General features: G+C 32.4%; 1 pseudogene; it reads right to left on the bottom strand.

Moving 5' to 3' along the window:
* Positions 1-246: 246 nt before the first annotated feature.
* Positions 247-5871, bottom strand: LOC131070522 (polygalacturonase-like; annotated as a pseudogene).
* Positions 5872-9629: the final 3758 nt, after the last annotated feature.

Here is a 9629-nt window from a genome sequence, read left to right as displayed (position 1 = left end):
ATCTTTGGAAAAGAAATGACAAGAAAAATATTAAAGCCAATGGCTTTTTCCATCAGCGGAGATCCAACTTGTTAATTGCTAACTGTTCTGAAGAATACATTACTTTTCAGGGATTTAAGAAAGAGGTTACTGCATTAGAGACAGCTTCACATCTCTGTTATATCATTGGCCATTGTTGCCCAGACAACGTGAAGGAATCGAATTTCCACCCTGTACGTTTTGGGCACTACAAGAGGCTTGCGCCCCTCAGCCAGTTACCAAATCTATTTTCTCCATTTTTATGCCCGTGCAAGATCCGCTTTGGCTGCACGACAATGTGATTCCGTCTTCTGTTGCTGATGTGCCCCTGATATTACTGTATTCTACATTACTGATTTTCACAGCAGAACCCTACATCAAATGAAAAGGTGAACCCCGAATCAGATCTCAGTTGTATTGAAAGCAAAAACTGAGTTTAATTAAGGATTTAGATCAGATGTCTACCTGAGACTTGCAACCAGACCCAGTGTCACCTGTGTCGCAGTAGAATTGGTTAATTATTATTGGGTTGCTTACGTCTTCCATCTGGACATTGTCATATGTTATATCACTTGCCACGCCAGAAGCCCCCTGTTATATCATAGACAGTTTGTCAATGAACATTTCAAATAGTGTAACCTATTGAAAATCCCATGAAAATAAAAATAAACAATGATTCTTGTAGTTCTCCTTTATTGCAATTCTATATTTCATCTATCCTCAGCATACAGAAGTATTTTTTTTTTTATGTTATTTTTAAAACAGCAATGATTTAATTTGAGATTATTGAAATAATTATTATACCGGCCATGTCTTGATTCTTAATCGATTCGTTGTTGATGTCAACTTGGCGCCGTTCACGTGAATCGAATGGACATCTGCTTTCGTGTTTCCTCTTCCAAGACTTCCAATGCTGCAAAATTATACAAATAATATAAAGAATTTCTCATGCCTAACATATTTAGACAGACATAAATTATTATTAGCTGTTAAGGGATTTGTGTTTATTTAGAGCGTTAATCACCTTATTCCATGGCGTGGACCGCATGTGATATCATTGATGTTAATATTTGAAGACCCATCACCTATCCCCACACAGTCATCTCCTGCAGTCATCAAACTTCAATGTACTCATATTTCTCTATTCACATATAATCTCTGCTATTTAATATTATATTTAAGAATAAAAGAAAAAATCTGAGATCATAATCAATCTATGATATGATTTTTTTTAATTATAATAGTCGCATCCATTTTCTTTTATCTGTTTTTTAACTTGTAATCAGATAAAATCATTGATGTATCATAGAGTGTACTTTGGTAATCAAAGAATGTTACTGATGTGTCATGAAATATAATCCAAACTATTTATGATCCAAAATATTTATCACTAAGATAATTCACCCTTGGAAATTCAAACAGTTTTATTTAAAACAAAATCTGAAAATGAAAATATTTGCCACTTCCTCATTCCTTTACCTGTTCCAATAGTGGAATCTTTTATGACTATGTTTGTGGATTGGAACGTATCAATTCCATCAGTGTTTGGGCTGCTTTCTGGTGCCTGAATGGTAATACCCACGATCTGGACATGAAATTGAGGACTGTTTGTCACCTTCAGTCCACTCAGTGCACTCCCTTTCACATCATTGAATTGAATGGCCTGTGGAAAAAAGAAAGTCATATGATATGCATCTATAATTTTAGCGCATGTAAGTAGTTTTTTCCCATGCTTTACGGACCTATTTTTATTCATGCTTTATGGAAGATACTCGCTGCTTTCTGTTTTATTCCTGTGTATTGAAAAACAGCTGTTGCTTGCTTTATTGTGAGCTAATTAAAAAAATAACTCCGTTTTTAAAGGCTTTATTTATTTTTCCTCATTCATCTGCAAATTCTGTTTGAAAATTCAAACTAGAATCTTACTGTGCAGGTTTACGTAAAATTTTACATATATTAAGGTTCTAGTTTAGGTAGTATTTTACATATATTCTGTATCAGAAACTAGAAACACACAAGAGAAGTTCAGCAGTGTAAATGGTTACTAACCGTTGGTCTACTTTTATGTTTACCCCACCAATTACTTCCTTTTCCGTCAATAGTGCCCTTCCCTGTCAATGTAAATTGTTGAAGATGCTCGAACAACAACCACACATATGTGCTCTTCCAGCTGCTCGGATTTTCTGGGGCAACAATAGTTCCATCGACCTAGTAAAATAATAATTAAAAAATTGTCTTGAGTTACTACGATATTCTCGAATCAGTGCACAAAATTACAGAATCAGGATCAAACATAGAATTAATCTACAGTTTGGTAAACTTTGAAGAAGGATTACTATTCTTACTACAAATACAAATAGCATAGAACTATACAATTTTTCGACAAAATGAGATGTATTAAATCCATTGGTTTTGAATCCTTCAGCGTTATGTTCAAATTTTACACCTGAAATGTGAAACCAGGCTGACACGGTCCCTGGAATTTTATGGGTTTAAATAGAAATAATTCTATTAAAAAATTGAAATAATTCTATTAAAAAATATACTTAATTATTATATCTATTCTTTAAAAAATAAACCTAACATATCTAGTTATAGGGATCCAAACATGAGTTCAAAAAGAAAGATAGAGATAATAAGATATAGATAGAGATGGAGAGGAAGGGATTGAAAGATAGAGATAGAGATAGAAATAGAGAGGGAGAAACAAGGAGTGTGTGTGAAAGTTTGAGAGATAAATTGAGATATAGATGGGGGGAGTAACAAGGAGTTTGAGAGATGGAGAGATAAATTAATTGATTTATATAAATTAAAAGAAAAATTCAAATATAACTGTTCTAAAATAAATTATAATTTTAATAAGATAAATAATTCTAAATTAAATTAAATTTAATAGCTTTTAATTATTATTTGTAATTTTGTAAAAAGAAATAAACAATTAAAAAAATAAATTAAACTTAAATAAAAAATAAAAATAAAAATAGAATAAACTAAATGCAAAGTCAAAATATACAAAAATCAAAATATTAATAAAAATAATAATTTAATAATTTTTATAATATATAATAAATATTTTTTATTAAAACATAACTAAATAAAAATATAAAAATATTTTTTTAAATTAATTAGATCTAAAATTTTAATAAACCACATACTTTAAAAATATAATTAATAGATTACAAACATCGTTAACATTAATTGAATCACAATGCAAATCCTAACCTTAAGATTTATCATATCTTAAATGATGCATAATATAGTTAGTTAGGGTATGTTCTTGCATTATTTAGATCAGATCTTTAGATATTGTATTGATCTAATAACTTAACTATAGTTATGTTTTTTTCTTTTTAAATTGGTTATAGGTAGGAGACAAAATAGCATAGCCTCCATGAAAACAATTCACCCTAGTCAATGAGGAGGGCAACCCCCACTTCCAAAGAAATGGCCCCAAGCCACACCACAAAAAGCCCAGTGAAAGGGCCCCCTTCAGCAACAACAACTGCTAAGGGAATCTCCAACCCAAGAAACATGGGGAAAACCAAGAAGAAAACAACAAGAAAAGCACTAAGATCATGGAGGGCCACCCACATCATAGACCACTCCTTCCTTGCTTCAGATCCTCCATCTAAAATCAAAGGCCACCCCTCCATTGGGTGCACCATAAAAATGACCAAAAATTCCTCACCAATGAAGAGGAACCAAAGTTTCACAAAATCTAGATCCCAAACTGAAAAAGAGGATTGATGGCCAAGGGAAAATATATAGCCAGTAACCAAAAAAGAGGACCAAGAACTAAACCACAACTGTTGTCATTCGACCTTTCTCATCTTCATCTTCTAATTCTTCTGCATCTGCCTATCCATCCTCGCTAACAATAGAAGAAACACTACCTCATTCCTTCCCACTCATTGTGAACCTTGAATGTTGTGTTGTTGACAAATGATACATTCAAGTATATATGTTAAGCACTTGTCACTTCTTTAGTTTCACTTTCCAATGAAAGATGCACTAATTAGAATAGTAAGTTACGCATAGAATAATTGAAGCTTTTTGATGTAATTATCTCATTAAAAGGTTATGTATTAGCTTTCTTTTCCTTTCAATGAATCACTGATTTTCATGATGAATGAATAAGTAGCACTTTGTTTTATATTGGTTAGTTAACATAATTCAAGAGTAGGAAACTTAGAAAACTAGCAACTTTCAATATAAACAATGTCTTTGGCTAGTGCTTACGAGTAATGTCCTCGTGATTGAGCTACTACATTGATCACCTAATAAAATTGGAAAAACGACATCTATGAAATCATCCCTATAAATCACTAGTGAGTAATAAGGGACATTGTCAAGTTAAGATCCAAGGGATAGGAAATTCTAAATATATTGAAAAGCTAATTTCATAAATTTTAATAAACCTAATGTGAGTATTCAAATTAATGATTTTAGTTGGATTGAACTATTTTTTTTATTTTGACACATAGGATAAGGGTGACTTGATCATAGGATTAGGACCTAGTGGAATTAGGTAAACAAAAAAGAGGCCAATATGTAACCTTTTTACTTTATGAGCTTCCCAACGTTTGTAGTGACCACAAAGGAATCGTCTAGGATAATGACTTTAGAAAGGGTTGAATACCAACTATATAATTTACATCAAATTTAGTTAGAAGGTAGAACTAAATAGTTCTTGATCCCATTTAAAAGAAATGTATATAGGCAATTTAGGGATGGACTATGTCCCTAGTACGCAGGCAATCAAAGATGTGATTTTTGAGGGGTAAGCATTATAGTGAATAATTACTCAAGATAATCATTGAGTGAGGGGGTTCAATTATTAACATAATAATAGAGTAAAAGATAGTCATACTAAGGAGGATTAGGAAGGATCGCTTGAATCCCTGAGGCCATAGATAGAATTTTGAGGTGGGTTTCATGCTTGTATATGTGATTACTTAATCTAAGGATGATGACCTCGTTCCACTTCCAATGGGAAGTGTAGTCTTTAAGGATGCAACTTAGGACTCAAATGGTTCCAATGAGTCCTAATAGTCTAGCAAGAGACCATACTTATCCCATGCTTAAAGAAGATAGGTGTCATATCTCAATTATGTGGATTCTATCACAAATGAACAAATACCTAACCTGTATGCTTAGATGTTGTCTTGAATTGGACTAATAACTATCTTGTATGGATAGGAGTACCCAAGTATACCTATGAATGAATAGTTATTAACTTAAACAAATACTAAGTAATTTAGCATACATATATACAACATTTTGATAAAGCAGACTTCATTTATTAGATCCATTGTTTTTTAATCCTTTACCGTTATGTTCAAATTTTAAACCTGAAATGTGAAGCTAGGCTGACACTGTTCATGGAAATTTAGATTGTTAACCGGAAAAGTCTTCTCACCTGAAAAATACAAATTTATTAACGACACTTTACAAGCATCATTCCATGCATTAGTAAAGGCCTAAAAAGAATTAGAATATAAATAAGATATAGTATTTTGGAGTCCTTGTTAATAAGATGTAAACTTTATGTTACTCAAGATAGAAATGGTAAAAGCGGTAGTAAATAATATCTAATATTAGTAACAAAAGAATAAATGATAAGGGGACCTCAGCATTGTCATGTGCTCCACTACCCACTGCACCGTAATTTTGTACGTTAAAGATTATTCCATTACTAGCCTAAGTAGCATCCAAAGATATTGTAGAAGCCCTAAGATATCTATTACTTTCTGTGAATGACTTGGCTTCAATAGCCATGATGATAAAATGTAAGGCCAACAAGTCCAAATTCTTCACATAAATATTTTGACCTAGTTGAGCCATACATCTCATTAGAATTATAGCCAGTTTATACTATATTAGAAATTGTTCTGATTAATACTAAGTTGCGACTTGCAGTGAAGGGGATATTGAGTACTTGTTTTGTTGACACATAATTTAATCTGCTTCTCAATTAGTTCATATTTGTGGGAGATCGAATTATATATGTTGTAGCCAAAATATAGTTTTAACTAATTGATAACTGAATAAGTTTTAATTAACTAATTGATGGCTGACTAAGTGGGCACAATAATGGTAATATATGTTGGCAACTAAGATAAATATAATTTCATTAGTGGAAATAGTCAAAATAAGATCCAACTTTAGTCTTAAAGGAGAGTTAGATACTTTGTTTGATTAGTTACATTTTTTATGTTTGATATGATTTTATGTGAACGTGTAATGATTAGATAAAATAATTAAAAATTTACAAGATTCCAATCTGTAATCTCTTTCAAAATGGTCATACCTATCACAATGGTAACATTGAATATTTTTTTATCTCTATAACTATTTTATCTATTGAATTTCTTTCTGCCACCAATGGCCTCTAGTCGTCAAATTTCAAACCTAATACACCTTCCCATTATAGCCTTCAACAATTCTCATCTTTAAATCCCTTTTGGTAAAGGCTCCCCTATTTGTACTATCACTGTGGATATTTCCAACTCTGAATCACCCTCTTAACAAAACACCATTCTTTTGAAAGATTGCATCTAAGTAAATTACACACTCAAGAGTATGTTTACAGACCAACTCAAAAAACCCTCTCGAGTCCTTTAGTTCCTCTGGAAAAGTGCCTCAGATGCTTCTCCTCTATTCTAGAGGTATTTTTGGGCGATAAGATTTTAGACTGCATTTATTATTACAAAAAAAATGTTCTAATCAAAAGATTCAATCAATTGTCATTGTCTCTCATATTATTCCATGCCTAGATATTTGTATATTCAAACCCTATGGTGCTAAGTAAGATGGATATTTATTCTCATGATTGTTGTTTCTTTGTTATTTAATTTGATAATACTAATGATAGGGATGTTTTCCCTTCTACTGTCCTCTACAAATGGGATTCTCATGCTTTATCTCTGTACCCTTGGACACCATCATTTAATTCCCCTAATTAATCCTATTGAGGTTTCCCTCACTTAGGTTCATCTCTCTCACCTCTCATTGCACTTTTGGTGCACTGCCACCTGTGAATACAAAGGCAAAAAATTGGGTAGATTTATCAAAGTTGACCCTAATACTAGTCTCTTCCTATTGAACACACTTCTAGATTTAGAGAGGAAGGGGGTGAATAGGTCTGGACCTGAAAATACTATAAGTTTAATCTGTTAATCTTCAAAAACATAATAAGTAGTAATGCAACATGAAACCATAAAACACAATTCATAAGGGAACACTAGATTTATGTGGAAACCCCTAAACAAGGAAAAACTATGGTGAGGGTTAACTACCAATATATATGATATCATTACAATTTATTTTAAACACTACCATTGAAGCACACTACCACCTATAAGACTTGCAAGCTAAGGTGTACTATCTAAGGGCAAGATACAAAGGACTTGTAGGATTTATCCAAGGTAAGATACAAATGAATTCTAGGATAAAGCTCACTACTCAATGGAAAGATACATGAACATCCATAAAATTTGAGTTAGTTAAACGAAGTCAGTGCCCAACTATGGAGTTCTCCATGAATCTTTGTTACAAGAAATAAACTCTAACAACAATCACTTCCACATTCACTATCTTTGCATCACAAACTTCTATAATGATAATAACATGAAATAATTTATATGTCATCTGCCTCACATAACTACCACCAAAGACACACAGTCACACTAATTTGATCTTCTATATATACCATCTTCATCTCTGCAAACATCAACTAGGTCAACCTAAACAAGGGACAAGCATAACTCCTATCAAGGTGGCCACCAAATATAATTATGGTGATCGTGATCCAATTCAAGACTTAGAGAGGACCTCATACATCTTATTACATATCTATAAAATCAATCATCACATATATTTCCAACACTTCTCCCATATCTCCTTCACAAGGACCTTGTTGGATGTAGACCTCTACAAACCCCTTTCTATTGAATTTTTTCTTAGAGTTGATGATCTCCAATGGAAACACTACTTGGTGTATTAAACGATTTCATTCAAATATCATCATATTTTTTATATGGAGTAGCTAGCCACTACCTGTCGTCATAGGTCTCGACTCCATTCCTCTCCTACTTAGTGGAAAGATGTTGATTTGTGTCATCTTTCTAATTTTCTTATTCTCTTAGAATCAGAATCCTCTTCACCATCAAAACAACAATAACAAATTTTGTCCTATCAAATAATCCATTAAGCATCACATGGGGAAAATAAGCCAAAGGAAGTGGTGAATTTGAAAGAAATTGTTATATTCAAAATTTCTCTTTTTAAGAGCACAAATCAATTTTGTCCTATATGAAGTTGTATACGTACTATAGGATACTCTTGTATAGGAAAATTGAATTTTGACACTTGTACAATTGGTCGAAATCTTGTTTTTCTCTCATTTTTTCCATAAGGGAATTCAAGAGCATTTGCAAGGGGTTCTGAAATTTTGAATTTTGTAACTGGGTGGGTAAATTAGCAAGTCTGAGTTGGAGCAATAGAAGGTCATTTTGTCTCATGAACTAGGCTTTTTCATGAATGTATCATATCTTTTGAATAAATAAATAGTATTTACTTCAAATTGTGGCATATCATTTTATATGAATTGTTTCCTTTAAGGATTGGAACATTTATCTTTACAATTTATCTTGTAGAAGTGAATTATGTTTATATGTTCTCTCTAAGGAAGGGATTAAATGTTGTGGATGCATTTCAGTTAATTGAGAGGTTTAATAGCGATCATTAAGAAGAATTTAGAGTGATTTATTGAATTTAATTGATTTCAATCATTAATGTGTGAGGTGTAGGTAGCTAAGTAGTTAAAGGTTTGTGAAGATATTCAACATTCTCACACTTATGACTCTCTTTCTTGGATTAGACATTGATCTTTGAGAATTTAAGTGAATTTTAGGCACCATCTCAAATATTATTGATCTCTTTTCTTTTCTATTTGTAGGAGTAGGTGTAGGTTAGATCTTTCTCTCAATTATACCCAATAATGATAAATAACCATGGATCTCGCCAATTCAACATTAAATTTAGGATAATCTAGTTGATGCTCGTTGAGAGCAATCTGCATTTTAGCAATATTAGTCCACTTTATTACAAATTCATTAATATTGCAAAGGGTCACCCCCGTACATCTTGCAGATCCTAAAGTGTAGATCATTTCAACCTTTTGGTTAAACCCATTTTGCTCGTCACTTGTCTAAAATTGATGGATTAAGATTGGCTATCTTATAGGAAATTCTAGATAATCAGTTGGAAATACCAACACTACTGTAGCGTTGTAAATTGTACGCACTCACTAGGGTGGTACAATTTCACACCTAGTTTAGCACCCGCCTTAGCGCATTTTACATTCTGCATTGCATTTCCCCTTTAGCACTTAATTAATCAAATTAATTAGGTCTAAGGTCCTATTTCATCATTCTCTACATCATAAAGTTGGGCCCTTTCACTAAAGTGTGCCCTTCGCATTTTATTCCTCCAATACATCACTCAATCAAAAACCCTAATTAAGTCCTATTTCGAACTTGGGGGCTTGGTTTCGGGGTCAAAACATCTCGAAATCACCTATAACTTCGGGATTCTCTCTAAAATCATCA

This window comes from Cryptomeria japonica, chromosome 3 (assembly GCF_030272615.1).
Source record: "Cryptomeria japonica chromosome 3, Sugi_1.0, whole genome shotgun sequence".
NCBI classification, from domain to species: Eukaryota; Viridiplantae; Streptophyta; class Pinopsida; order Cupressales; family Cupressaceae; genus Cryptomeria; species Cryptomeria japonica.
Note: the sequence above shows the minus strand (reverse complement) of the source record. Positions and strands in the feature narration are given on the sequence as shown.